The sequence below is a fragment of the Phacochoerus africanus genome, chromosome 9 (assembly GCF_016906955.1).
Source record: "Phacochoerus africanus isolate WHEZ1 chromosome 9, ROS_Pafr_v1, whole genome shotgun sequence".
Lineage (NCBI taxonomy): Eukaryota > Metazoa > Chordata > Mammalia > Artiodactyla > Suidae > Phacochoerus > Phacochoerus africanus.
Genome location: NC_062552.1, coordinates 80,800,221 through 80,815,592, shown reverse-complemented (window position 1 = coordinate 80,815,592; position 15,372 = coordinate 80,800,221). Strand labels below are relative to the sequence as shown.

At 36.7% G+C, this 15,372-nt stretch overlaps 1 pseudogene; it reads left to right on the top strand.

The window, feature by feature from the left end:
• Positions 1-4,433: 4,433 nt before the first annotated feature.
• On the top strand, positions 4,434-5,374 carry LOC125135996 (olfactory receptor 4F3/4F16/4F29-like; annotated as a pseudogene).
• Positions 5,375-15,372: the final 9,998 nt, after the last annotated feature.

The following is a 15,372-nucleotide window of genomic DNA, read 5'->3' as shown; positions in this document are numbered from 1 at the left end:
ATGTACACCCAAGGATCTCTGCTTTTTTTTTGATACTTCATTCAGCTTAATACGGTAAGCAAATGTGCTACTCAAAAATCCTAAGTATTTTGTTCCTGAGTGTTTCGGAATGATGTCACAAAAATACACCATCTAGTGTTTGCCCAAGTTCATGAGTCTCATCTTCAATAAGATTCTCAAAGTTGCTTGGAAATTTTTTTTATTTTTTAACGGTTTATAGATTCCTGCCACTGTACAAATTTTGTGCACATAACAAATTCCCTTCTTTTCATAGTCACCCTGAAAAAAACATTTCTTCCTCTATTGTTGAAATGATTGCCATTCTGATTTTGCTTTCTCCACTTGGTCACCATGGTTACCCCCTACAATCTTGATTTTCTCTTTACTGGTTGATTTCACCTCCTCTCCTTAATGGCACCAAAGATATCTAAATCCATGCATTTTTCTTAGTCTTTTTCCTTTTTGATCTCTGTGCAACTTGTGAAAGTGACAGCCATTACTTACCCCTTTGGCATTCCCTTCTCTCTTGATTTTATTGTCATGCACAGAAAAGGGTCTTTTTAAAGGCCTAATGTATTAAAATGGTGGTAAGAATAATACAATAAGAATGGTGATAAATACGAAGTATTTGTTCTTTAGGGGCCATGTGTGTTTTCTCCATTAATTTTCTTTTATCCTGTTTATACGTTGTGCTTTAAACAAACCATCTTTCTCATAACTTCACCTTTTAGATGGCTTCTTAAATTTTGTCTCTAGCTTGGGATTTTTCTTGCCTCTCAGTTATTACCACTTTTTAGGAATAAATTGCCTTGTAATTTGGTGAATCTTTTACTGGCACCAAAACCTTGGTGTATTTGGTTCTTTCTCATTCTAACCAGAAACACCTTTTTCCTTTCCCCTTAACTTATACCAGTAATGCGTGGATTTACTGTATATCCTCTGCTAGTAGAAGCTGATGAAATCTTGGGTGCGTTGATGTATGTGTGTGTTAAATATTTACATGTATAGGATGGGATATTCTTCAGAATAAATTGTATGCTTTTTTTCCAGCTTTATTGAGATATGATTGACATGTAACTTTATGTAACTTTCAGGTGTACATTTTTTAAAATTCTACTTTAAATTTATGATAGGAATAATTTTTTAAGATTATGAACAAAGAACCATATTGCATTCTGCATGTTGTAGTTAAAGAGCAAGGTATTTAGTATCAGAAATGCCTAATTTTGGGTTCCAAAATCAGTAAGTTCTGTTTTGGGATAAGTTACTAACTTGTCTGAACTTGCAGTTCCCCCTCTATAAGTGATAATAATGCTACTATGGAAATATCCCTCCAAAAGTAATCATAACAATCCAATATGTAGTAAATATGTGCCATACAGGTAATGCATGCTTTTCCAGCTCTAAAATTCCATCGTTAACTATTTCAGGAACTTTAATAATGTGATTTTAAAATATCTATATTTTCCTCTCTGACTTTAAGGATGCCATGAAAAATGACTACTACCTATATCATGAAAAATGGAAATGGAAAAACTTGAGATTGTATAAGTTCCCTGCTATGCAGGCTGTTTTTAGAATTACTGCTTCTCTCTCTTTCTATGTCTCTTTCTGTTTGTCTCTGTCTCTGTCTCTCTCTCTCTTCCTCCCTCTTACCCTTCCTCCCTTATTCCTTCTTCTCTCTCTCTTTCTACATGCTTCTTACTGTTTTCTAAACTTCAGAGGTTAAACCATGGACCACAATAAGGCTTGAGGTAAGCCTTCCCTACTCCACAGCTGGAAATTTATAGCAAGAATATCAGGCATTCTCTTGGGAGTGGTTGAGAAATGTGTTAATGTTCAATTTTGATTTTGGAAACTTTACTTATCCTTACTGGACTTAATGAGAAAAAATGATAAGCTGGAAAATGAGAACTGTGGAAAACTATGCACCTAAAAAAATGGCTTTACTTAGAGAAGTGTTGTTGACTAAACAATCAAGTAATCTTTGCTACTTCTTTCAAGCAGTATTAAAAAAATACACAATATCCTGAAAAATGGTCATTGTCTTCTATATTTAGGTAGAAAGAATCGGTAATATTAAAAGTTTTGGAAGTTCCTGTGTTGGCTCAGGGGTAATGAACCCATGAGGATGTGGATTCAATCCCTGGCTTCACTCAGTGGGTCAGGGATCTGGTGTTTCCATAAACTTTGGTTAGTTCATAGATGTGGCTCAGATCCCACATTGCTGTGGCTGTGATGTAGGCCAGTGGCTGCAGCTTCCCTACCCTGGGAACTTCCATATGCCTTGGATGTGGCCCTAAAAAGACAACAACAAAAAACTCTTGAAGGATTATGATAAGTGGCAAAGGATTTGGCCTAAATAAAGGATCATTTATTCTTTTCTCAGAATACCTTCCACTCTGCTCTCAGCTTAATAAACTCTCATTACTGTTTCAAATCTCACATCAAGTCTTTCTCTATTACAAAGCTGTCTCTAAATTTCCCAGCAGATTCCCGTGTATCCTTCCTGGCCAACAACAAGCACCTAGGGTTTTTCAGATGCCATATATGTGGTTTATTTTTGTTATTTTTAGTTTTCAATAAAATTTGTTTCCTGATTTATAGTAATAATATAGGGGAGGCTAATATAAGAGTCAGAGTTACTGGGGAAATTTTTTTGGCAGAAATGGAATTTTGATCGACTTTTAATGGATGAGCAGTGATTGTAAATGTTCTGTATTGTGTACATAACCACTAGCCCCACAGAGCTACTGAGTACTAGAAGTATGGCAAGTGCAACTGAGAAAATAGATTTTTAACTTCATTTAATAACCACATGTAATAATGGCTACTGTTTTCACTGTTAGAAGTTTGGCTAATGTCTTCTCACTTTGTTATTTTTCTAGTATGTGGACTCTGAAGCCACATGTAGACTAGAAAAATCTAGTTTCTCTGTCCCTAACCAGTTACTTGTTCCCCACTGATCCATGGTATTCTCACTGATAAATTATTAACTTGGTCTAAATCATCACTATTGACATTTGTGGGAAAATAATTTTATGACAGATTCCACTCATAATGTAGACAGATGTGTGCATATGTGTGTGCATAAACGCCCATGTTAAAAGGCAAAGCTTTGAGATCCATTTTTTCTATTTCTGAGTTTCTCTTGCCCCTTCAGAGTCAGGTCTGAGGCTTTTTGTGTTCCTGTACCTTTATTTTACCAGCCCTTTACTGTGTATGCTCCAGCCTCCTCTTTTTCTCAACTCACTCCAGTTTTTAGCTGCATGTCCAAATATTCTGGGAGCAGAAGGACTTGACACTGAAGGATTAGACTCACAGAAAAGAGTATTTCTTCTATGTGGCAAAAGTGTATTCCCTGAAAGATCTAGAGAAGTTCATGTAGTATTCCCAAAATATGGTCAGGAAAGAGTCAGACTTGTCATCAGATGCCAGACAAGGGAGGTTTAAAGTATAGAGATAAGATAAGAAGGATAAAGGGGACTCAGGGAGGGGGAGAAACAGTAGAGGGTGAATGGTTCTAGAACAACTGTGACATGAATGTGCATCTCTTCATTGCCAGGAAATTCTAAGGGTAGTGCTTAAATAGCTATAACCGAGCTATATGCAAACCTCAAGAGAATGAGAAGAATCTGGAGACATAAATCAAATTGGGCCTGCTTAACTCCCTGATTTCCTGTAACACAACTTCCCCACCCCAACCTCCAGTCCCACCACACACATCCTGAACATGGCCTGGCTGCTAACCACTCTTCTAGGTACTTTCACTTATTCTCCTGGGAGCCCATGCAGATGCCCTGTGCTATGACTATCTAGTCTATCCTTTCCTGGGGCCTGTCCTAGTCACCTCTATGCCCCATGACTGATTCTCTTATGCTCATCACTACTCTTGATCTTTGTGTAAATTGTGAATGTGCTTATAAGAGTGTTATAAAGTGACTCAAGAGACATATTGTGCCTGAGATAGGTGAGGTTAAGAAATGACTACAATTTGAATAGCCAAAGAATTGTTTTATGACCAGTTTTAAAAATAGAACCTGTGAGTTCTGCCAAATGCCATTGCTACCTCTTCCTTTTTTCTATCTTTCTGTTGCACTGTACCATCTAGACTGCCCATCCCAATCTTTGCTCTCCACAACTACTATGTTTTCATACTTGTTTCATTCTCTTTTATTTATAGCCAATTAGTCCTAGAGGATGTGGTAAAGGGATATTGCATGTGGAAGTGACACAACCACTTTAAGTGACCACAGGTAAAATGCTTATTTGGTAATGATATAGCCTTGAGGAGGAATTCTGCAAGAGTTATAGTCTTCACACTGTTTATATCCTTGAATAATGAATTATTATAATATAGGACATTATTAACATACCTATTTTCATTTTCTTTGCCTTTTCCTTTATCTGAAAACATTCCAGCTAACAAATCGATGAACAGAGATAATCATTCTGTGGTGTCAGAGTTTGTGTTCCTGGGACTCAGCAACTCCTGGGAAATACAACTTCTCCTCTTTCTGTTCTCATCTTGTTTTTTATGTGGCAAGCATGATGGGAAATTCTCTCATTTTGCTCACTGTGACTTCTGACCATCACTTACACTCCCCCATGTACTTTCTGTTAGCCAACCTCTCCTTCATTGATCTGGGAGTTTCTTCTGTCATTTCTCCCAAGATGATTTATGATCTGTTCAGGAAATGTAAAGTCATCTCCTTCAGTGGCTGCATCACTCAAATCTTCTTCATCCACCTCATTGGTGGTGTGGAGATGGTGCTTCTCATCGCCATGTCCTTTGACAGATATGTTGCCATATGTAAGCCTCTTCACTAATTAACTGTTATGAGCCCCAGAATGTGTATTCTGTTCCTGGTCACTGCATGGATAATTGGCTTGATCCACTCTGTGGTTCAACTGGCATTTGTTGTAAAATTGCCATTCTGTGGCCCTAATGTTCTAGACAGCTTTTACTGTGATTTTCCTCGGTTCATCAAACTTGCCTGCACAGATACCTATAGGCTAGAGTTCATGGTCACTGCCAACAGTGGATTTATATCCCTGGGATCATTCTTCATACTGATTATCTCCTATATTTTTATCCTGATTACTGTTCGGAAACACTCTTCAGGGAGCTCATCTAAGGCCCTCTCCACCTTGTCAACTCATGTCATGGTGGTGATTTTATTTTTCGGTCCCTTGCATTTTTATTTATATCTGGCCTCATCCCACATCCCACCTAGACAAATTCCTCGCTGTTTTTGATGCAGTTCTCACTCCTTTTTTAAATTCAGTCATCTATACATTCAGGAATAAAGAAATGAAAATGGCAATGAGGAAAGTATGCAGTCAGTTTTTTATTTATAGAAGGATTTCATAAATGCCAAAAGTATCATGAAGTCTCCTTAGTCACATGGAGTAATATTGAATTTCGATTATTTTAATATCAGGAGTGTCTAAGTACCTTATGAACATTTAGTTGTCCCAAATTAAAATAACATGGTTCTTTTAAAAATGTTAAGTGGGAGATTATGTTACTCTATATGGTTGGCGGAAGAATGTGGTAAAATGTGTCTCTGGAGAAGGCCAAAATGCTTATCTCTCAGGAGACACGACCTTGATGAATTTACTATTGCCTATGCTAAGTCTGTTCAGTGTCAGAGTGGGTTATATATGAGGAAATGCTGATTGACACTAAGTAAATTGATGCTAGATGGGAATACATACATCAAGATCCCAGTTTATTAATTTGCCACAAAAAATATCAAGTGGTCTGAATAACTTCCACATAAGTATTACTCATTATTTCACTATAAAGAAATTTCTGAGAATTCAAATGATGACAGAAACATCAATGAGCAGGAAATCAGGCAAGAAGAGTTAGTTGGATTATTCAAATATTTAATCATATCAATTTGACACTTAATGCCTGTATGTCCCATGCTAGGATATGCCCATCATCACATTTGGAAAAACAAGATCCTTAAGCCAGGCCTTTAATCTGAATAGTGCTGGCAGTTTTATTACAAAACAACCTTACATTTTGACATTTTGTTTGTTTGTTTGTTTTGTCTTTTTGGGCCACACCCCAGCATATGGAGGTCCCCAGGCTAGGGGTCTAATCAGAGCTACAGCTGCCGGCCTACACCGCAGCCACAGCAACGCCAGATCCGAGCCACATCTGCGATCTACAGCACAGCTCACAGCAACGCCAGGTCCTTAACACACTGAGCAAGGCCAGAATTGAACCCATGACCTCATGGATACTAGTCAGGTTCGTTAACCACTGTGCAGTAATAGGAATGAGTTCCCATTTTGACATTTTTAAGTCAGTTCCTTAGCATGCAGAGGTTCTCAGGCTATGTATTGACCCCTAGCCACAGCAGTGACAAGGCCGATCCATAACCCATCGTGCCAACACAGAACTCCTTTACCTTTTGACACTTGTTCGTATTATTTTCCTACATACATACAGATGCATTTTTATTTCCACATGTAATCAACCTACTTCTTCCTTTTCCTTCTGCTGACATGACCATTCTTGTTACATCGGAATGATTTGAGTCACTGAAAGCTAAATTTTAGTTTTGGAGATGTTTTACTTATAATGGTATATGTTGAATATCTTCCTATATTCAATTCTATAGGAATAAGGGATTTGCATCAACAGATTTAGAAATTTCAATTCTTGCCCATTTCAACAAAGATCCAAGACTCACTCTCAAAGATGTAGAGCAGATAACTCTGATCGTTATACACCCGAACACACATTCAATATACTTTAACCAGTTTACCAATGCTCCTTTGGGCTACTTGGCCCTTATTGATTTCACAACTTTTTTTGTTTGATAAGTTGTTTGCCTTTTCTTTTGATTTCCATTGCTCTTATATCTATTTTTCTGTTTTTGACTCCCTTTTCTTTGTACCCTTAGAAAACCAATATGCATATCAGTTTACTGACTAGCACTTATACTCAGCTTCCTTATAATTTGTTTGGAAGTGATGTTTTTAAAATGGAAGTTTCACTGGGTTTTCTCTTCCACTGACTAATGTTCATTAGATCTATAAAAGATTCTCAGATTCTTTATTATTTATGTTGATTTAAATGCCTGCTGCTCCCAATCTTTTCCCTTTCTGTGTTTGTGTTAGTTCTTTATCCATGACAAGATAGATTCTTCAACTGCATAGTGAATAAACACTTTATGTATCATCCAATTTAAAACTGTTTTAATGTTATTCCTTGTTTATACATTTTATTTGAGTACAGTTGACTGACAATGTTGTGTTAGTTTCAGGTGCACAGCAAAGTGAATCAGTTGTACACATATATAAATCTGTTCCTTTTCAGATTCTCTTCTCATTTAAGGTTATTGCACAGTATTGAGTAAAATTCCCTGTGCTATACAATAGGTCCTTTTTACCTATCCATTTTGTATATAGTAGTTTGTACACGTCAATCGCAAACAACTAATTTATCCCTCCCACATTTCCCCTTTGGTAACCATAAATTTGGTTTGAAAATGTTTGAGTCTGTTTCTGTTTCATAAGTTCCTTTGGATCATTTTTATTAGATTCCACATATTTATGATCTCATATGATATTTTTCTTTCTCTGTCTGACTTATCTCACTTACATGATAATTTCTATGTCCATTCATGTTGCTGTTAATGGTATCATTTCATTCTTTTTATGGCTGAGTAGTATTCCACTGTATACATGTACTACATCTTCTTTAACCATTCCTCTGTCAGTGAACATTTAGGTTGCTTCCATGTCTTAGCTATTGCAAATGGTGCTGTGATGAACACTGAGGTGCATGTATCTTTTGAATTACAGTTTTCTCCAGATATATGCTCAGAAGTTGGATTGCTGGATCATATGGTAGTTCTATATTTAGTTTTTTAAGGAACCTCCATGCTGTTCTCCATAGTGGTCATACCAGCTTATAATCTCTTCATATTTTATTCTAAAAAATTATTGCTTCTGGTGGACACCTGCTCTGCTGTTTGCCCAAATAAGCAACCTTCTCCTTCTTCTAAATGTGTGTTATCTTGCAGCAACCATGTGGTACGATTAGATGACATGTAGAGCCTACCTCTCTGACCACTACTGCTTGGTCAAAGTTTAGGCTTCTCAACCGAGTGATGTAATGACAGTGATGTATCTGCAGGCCACAGTTAAATGGAGCAGGTATGTGTCTTTGACCAAAATGGGCCATATCTGAGCTTCCCCCCAGGAAGGGACTTTGAGAATAGAGAGAAAGCAAACCTCAGTCCCTTTTGGAGCTGTGGTATGTTGATCTGCCGGCAGGCATACATCCTGCTGTCAGAAAAACTTTCCTTAAAAAGACACATGCACCCACGTGTTCATTGCAGCACTATTCACAATAGCCAAGACATGAAAACAACCCAAATGTCCCTCTACGGATGATTGGATTAGGAAGATATGGTATATACACACAATGGAATACTACTCAGCCATAAAAAAGAACAAAATAATGCCATTTGCAGCAACATGGATGGAACTAGAGACTCTCATCCTGAGTGAAGTCAGTCAGAAAGAGAAAGACAAATACCATCTGATAGCACTTATATCTGGAATCTAATATTCGGCATAAATGAACCTTTCCACAGAAAAGAAAATCATGGACTGGCAGAACAGACTTGTGGTTGCCAAGGGGGAGGGGGAGGGAGTGGGACGGATTGGGAGCTTGTGGTTAATAAATGCAAACCATTGCTTTTGGAATGTATTAGCAATAAGATCCTGCTGTGTAGTACTGGGAACTATGTCTAGTCACTTATGATGGAGCATGATAATGTGAGAAAAAAGAATGTATACATGTATGTGTAACTGGGTCACCATGCTGTACAGTAGGAAAAAAAAGATTGTATTGGGGAAATAACAATTTTAAAAAATTTTTAAAGAGAAAAATTAAATTTGCGATAATTTTTTAAAGACATGTGAAAGAAGAAGCTGTAGGATTTAAAGACAGAAGCTTGGTGGTATTAAAAGTTCTTGGTTCCAGCTGTCTTGGGCATTCAGCTTCATTCTTGCCCTGTATTCAGTATGGTCAATACCTGAGCTAATAAATGAGCCAATTCACCCATGCTCTGGCATAAGGTTGTTTAAGTTGTGATTCTATCATGTATAATCAAAAGGGTATTGATATGAATTGCCTTAGTGGATCAGCAGGTTAAAGATTCAACATTGTTTCTGTCAGGATGTGTTTGATCCCTGGCCTGGCACAGTGGGTTAAGGATCCAGCATTGCCTGAGGTGCAGCATAGGTGACAGATGTGGCTTAGATCCAGTGTTGCTGTGGCTGTGGCATAGGACTCAGCTGTAGCTGCAATTCGACCCTTGGCCCAGGAACTTCCATATGCCATGGGTGCAGCCCTTAAAAAGGAAAGAAAAAGAGGGGCATTGAGAAATACAGCTCTGATTCTCAGGAATCTGATTTTTTAATTAATTCTGATGTGAAATCCTTTTTTATTTTCTTATTCCTTTACTAAAATACTAATTTTTTCTTGTAATAAAAGGAAAATATTCTCATTATGCAAGATTTATTTGGAAATTAGAAATAAAAATATAAATATAAATCACCATATGAAAATAATTATTAGTAATATCTCAGTATATCTGTTTCTAGTATTGTTCTATGAATAAATATAAATATATATTTACAAAATTAGGATTTTATAGTCTCTTCATTTTTATCCTGCCTTCTTTGATAAATATTATGTACTGAGATTACTGTCACATTATTACATATTGTAGCACAAGAAAATTTTTAATACATACATGATATTGCATTGTGCGATAATAGCATAATCACATTTGTTATTACTCTGATGTTGGTCAATTAGGTTATCTTCAGTTTTTTATTCTGCCTTGAGAATTTATTCATATGCTTCTCTGTATTTTAGATGACTTCCTTTATAGATTGATATTTTTAGATTAGTAGGATATGATGTTATTTTAAAATCTATATTATCATTTCTCTCAAAAGATATGTACTTGCTGACAAGTATATCCATTACAATACCCCCCCAAACACTGAATGTGATTATTTGAAATATTTATCAAGTTAACAGACAAAAAAATATTACATATTATTTTAAATTTCTTTTGGAGTCCCCCAATGGAGCAGTGGATTAACAATCTAGCTGCAGAGGCTCAGGTCACTTTGGAGGTGTGGGTACAATCCCCAGCCTGATGCAGTGGTTTAAATGATCTGACATTGCCACAACTGCAGCATGGGTCATAGTGTGGCTTGGATTCAGTCCCTGGCCCAGGAACTTCCCCATGCCACAGGTGCATAAAATGAATAAAGAAATTAAATAAATAACTATATTTGATTACTTATACTTGTATCTTTTCACATGTTATTAATCTGAACTCTTTGAATTACCTGTCAGGAATCTAATCCAAACAAGCTTAAAATAACTAAAACAAAAAATTGTAGAATTTAAGTTGTTCAAAAGAAATAGATCTAGAGAGCTCTTGTACAACAATGTGAATGTTCTGAACAGCTTGAATTGTAAATTTGAAACTGGTTAAGATGATAAATTGTATGTTGTATGTGTGTGAATTTTTATCACAATTAAAAAATTTTTATATATTTTTTAAAAAGGAACTGAATTGACTTAAGTTATTATTTTGATATCCAACAGAGGAGTCAGCCTCTTGGGTTCCAGGGATTCACTGACTTTCACACTCTTAGATTTTCTCTATCATTCACTCTCTCTCTCTCTTGCTTTTTTCTCCCTTTCTTTCTCTCCTCCCTCTCTAGCTATGGATTCTGTAAATCTCGGTACAATGGTCTTATTTTCTCGTTTTGCACTTGGGTTTTTTATGTACGGGGTGGAAATTGAGTAGAGGCTACAAATAACTCAAATTAAAATCATTACAGGAAAACAACCTGGCAGAAAAGGAAAAGTTTTTTTTTCCTAATGTCTGTATTAAAACACAATGGAAGAATCCATACTGGTGTTTTACTTCCATGCCAGGTCTCTCATAGGCCAGGTCTGGACACATCCCTACCTTGGCAGGAGCCAAGGTTATCTAGTTGATAGCCACCAGAGAACTACATGAGTTTGAGGAGGAGCATTTCCCAAATTGGGGAGCTGGGGTAGAGCCAACAGTGGAAGGAGATAAGTGATTCAGTACAGCAAAAATTGCCCCATGTTTTTTCTTATTGAAACAGGAATTAATATCATTTGATGAGGTATTCTTCCTCCCTATCCATATTGGTGGTATATTAGTTTTTTTATATTGATTTATTAGTCCTACATATATGTTAAAGATATTAATTCCTTTATTATAATATTTATGTTCAAAATATCTCTCCCAATTTTTTACTTTCTTTTTAGTTTTACTTACCATATTCTGAAACATTAAAGTTGTACTTCTGTGATACTGTCTACATAGAGCTTTTTTAAATTGTGACTTCATGGTGATATTCTTAAGTTCTTTCCCATCCCAATACCTAATGAATATTCATGACTCTGTATTTCTAAGATACATTATCTACCTATAAATTATTTTGTAGCATTGTTAAAATGGAAATATTACCCAAAGCAATTTATATATTTCACGTGATCCCTATCAAATTACCCATGGCAATTTTCACAAAACTAGAGCAAATAATCCTAAAATTTATATGGAACAATAAAAGACCCAGAATTTTCAAAGTTATCTGGGGTAGGGGGAGCAAGAGGCATAACTCTCCCAGTCTTTAGACTATATTATAAAACTACAATAACCAAAAAAGTGTGGTACTGGTACAAAAACAGGCATACAGATCAATCAGAGTAGAGAGCCCAGAAATAAACCCACAAACCTACAGTCAGTTAATCTTTAACAAAGGAGGCAGGGATACAAAATAGGTAAAAGACAATCTCTTTAGCAAGTCATGGTGAAAAAATTGGACAGCTGCATGTAAGTCAATAAATTTATAACACAGCCTCACACCATGTACAAAAATAAACTCAAAATGGCTTAAAGATTTAAACATAAGACATGACACCATAGAATTCCTAGAAGAGAACATAGCAAAATGTTCTCTGACACAAATTGTACAAATGTTTTATTAGGTCAGTCTCCCAACACAATAGAATTAAAAAACAAAAATAAACAAATGATAGCTAATCAACTTATAAGCTTTTGCACAGCAAAGGAAGCCATTAACAAAATGAAAAGACAGCCTGAAGGATGGGAGAAAATGTTTGCAAATGAAGTGACTGAAGGGACTAATCTCCAAAATATAAAAACAACTCATACAACTCAACAACAACAAATCAAAAATGGACAGAAGACTTAAACAGACATTTCTCCAAAGAAGACATACAGGTGGCCAGTAGGCCCATGAAAATATGCTCAACATCACTAATTATCAGAGAAATGCAAATCAAAACTACAATGAGGTGCCACCTCACGCCAGTCAGATTGGCCATCATCAAAAAGTCCACAAATGATAAATACTAGAGAGTGTCTAGATAAAAGAGAAGCCTCCTATTCTGTTGTTGGGAATGTAAATTGATAAAACCACTATGGAAAACAGTATGGGGGTTCCTCAGAAAACTAAAAATGGAATTACCACATTATCCAACAATCCCACTTCTGGGCATATATTGGGACAAAACTATAATTCAAAAACATACATGCACCATTATGTTCCTTGCAGCACTATTCATAATAGCTAAGACATGCAAACAACCTAATTGCCCATGGACAGAGGAATGGATTAAAATGATGTAATACATATACACAATGGAATACTACTCAGCCATAAAAAGAACAAAATAATGCTGTTGCAGCAACATGGATGCAACTAGAGACTCTCATACTAAGTGAAGTGAATGAGAAAGACAAATACCATATGATATCCCTTACATATGGAATCTAAAATATGGTACAAATAAATCTATCTCCAAATAGAAATGCCATGAGCATAGAGAAATGCCATGTGGCTGCTAGGGAAGGGGCGGGGTGGAGAGGGATCAACTAGGAGTTTGGGGTTAGTAGATGCAAACTACTACATTTAGAAAGGAAAAACAACAAGGCCCTACTGTATAGCACAGGGAACTATATACAATATCCTGGGGTAGACCATGATAAGAATATTACAAAGAATAAGATATGTATTTTTAAAAATATGTATATTTATAACTGAGTCACTTTGCTGTACAGCAGAAATTGGTACAACACTGTAAATCAACTAAACTTAAATTTAAATTTTTTTATTTTGCTGCAAATAATAGAAGAGGATGTAAATTTTTCAAAAATTTTTGTTAATTACCTCAGCACCATTTAATGAATAATCATTTCCCTTATGACTTGTACCCATTTTATACTACATTATCACGTAGATATAGCCCTTGTGTCTTCTAAAATCTAGACCTATGTGTAATATATCTTCTATCATCTCCTCTTGGGTGCTTCAGATTTCATTTCAATGGATTCAGTGATGATCATTGAAAACAGTGTCCTCCTCCACTAACATCTATCCAGTCACGAAAATAAACCCAAGAGTGATTCTCTCCCTCTCTCTCTCCCTCTTCCACTTCCCCCTCCTCAATTTTTCACTCATGCAGTAAATATTGACTGCCTACTAAGTGCCAAGCATTATTATAGATTTTGGATGTATGTCAATATATAAAATATAAAAAAAATAATTCCTACTGTTTTGAAGCTTATGTTTTACTGGAGCTATTTAGACAATAAATAATAAGTAAAATAAATAAGTAATTTTCTAGGTGGATTGAGACTCCAGAGTTGGGAGAGTGGGTGGGATTTGTAAATAGTGTAGTTAGGGTAGGCATCATTGGGAAGGTGTCATTAAGCAAAGGTTTGGTATAGCTCCATGAGTTTGTAATGCAGCTATGAGAGAGGAAAGACATCCCAGACAGGGGGTAGGGCCAGAACAAAGACCTAAAGTGCCTGGTGTGTTCAAGAAACATCCAGAAGACCAGTGTTACTTTGTCAGGATAAAAAAATAGGGAAAATGCAATGAGGTAAAAGGAAGCCAAATCATGTGGGATTCTATAGACCATGGTAAATAATTTGGCTTTTACTCTGAGGAAGGTGGTGAGGACAGTGGAGGGTTCTGAGCATAGAGGTGACATGTGTCATTTATGTTTAAAATGATTTTTATGTCTGATTGTCCTTCTAAGAATAGTCTGGGGAGGGGTGGTATAGTGGTCTCTGCAGTGAGAAGTTATTAGTCTGTTGCAGAAATCAAGGGAACAGAGAGATGGTGGCTTGGTTAGCAATGTACATGGTAAGATGTCAGTGGTAAGATTTTGAAGCATTAGCTAATAGGATTCTCCAACAGAGGGGATGCTGAATGTGAGAGAAGTGACTCCAAGTTTTTTCACTTCAGCAAGTGGAAGAGGAATTTCTCATCACGTAAGGTGGAGGAACAGGTAAGAGCAGGACACATTTAGTACACATTACATCTAGATGTTCATAGGATGTACAAGTGGAAAATACAAACCACTGTTCTCTTACCATGTCTCACAGTGGGTGAGTCTGTATTCTGCCCTTTAGCTTTATATCTCCCTACCACAGGTCACCATGATAGTTGTGGGGTTCCCATGTTTCATCATTCCTACCCATTTTTAGGTGGACCATCTCTGGGCAGTAGCTATTGAGTCAGCCCCTAGCTCTTCTTCAGCAGTAATTGCTCTATATGTAGGTATAGACTCAGTGTGCCTGTGGGAAGAGATGAAGTCAGGGTATTCCAATGGTGCTACCTTGCCCTTCCCTCAGTCAGAGAATGCCTTTAGTTGTACTTGTCCTTTGGAATGAGAGATGGCCTGTGATACAGATTCCGTTCATTTGTGGACAGGGCTAATTGTTGTTTGGCTCAAGACCTAAGAAAGAACGAGGGTATAAATTTCTTGAGGTGGAGTCTGGGGAAAGGGACGTGGATGGACTTTTCAAAGAGGGCACAGAGAATGCCCATGTGAAAGACTATTAGAGATTATTCACTATGAAGGGACAAGATGACTTACTTCTGTGATGGAAATCAGCCTCCTTTCCCAGCTATCCTCATATCGCTTCATTAGTATCATGCACTCAGTCGTTCTTAATCGGTACTAAACAGTGACCATAGCAGCATAAGTAAAGTCTCGGCATAGACTTAACCACGTAAATTTCTGCTCACTCATCACCGTGGATGACTGAAAACGCTGCCAATGCACAAGTAAAGCCTCAGGACACTCCATAGTGCCAAACCTCACCATGCTCTCAGTAGACTCACTGTCCTCTTGTTCTGGAAGGATTAGAGAATTGTCTTCATAGTAATGTAAATCTACGCTGAGTACTAATTTTCATTTCCCAATCATGTGGCTTCTGCTGACACTACCACATATGG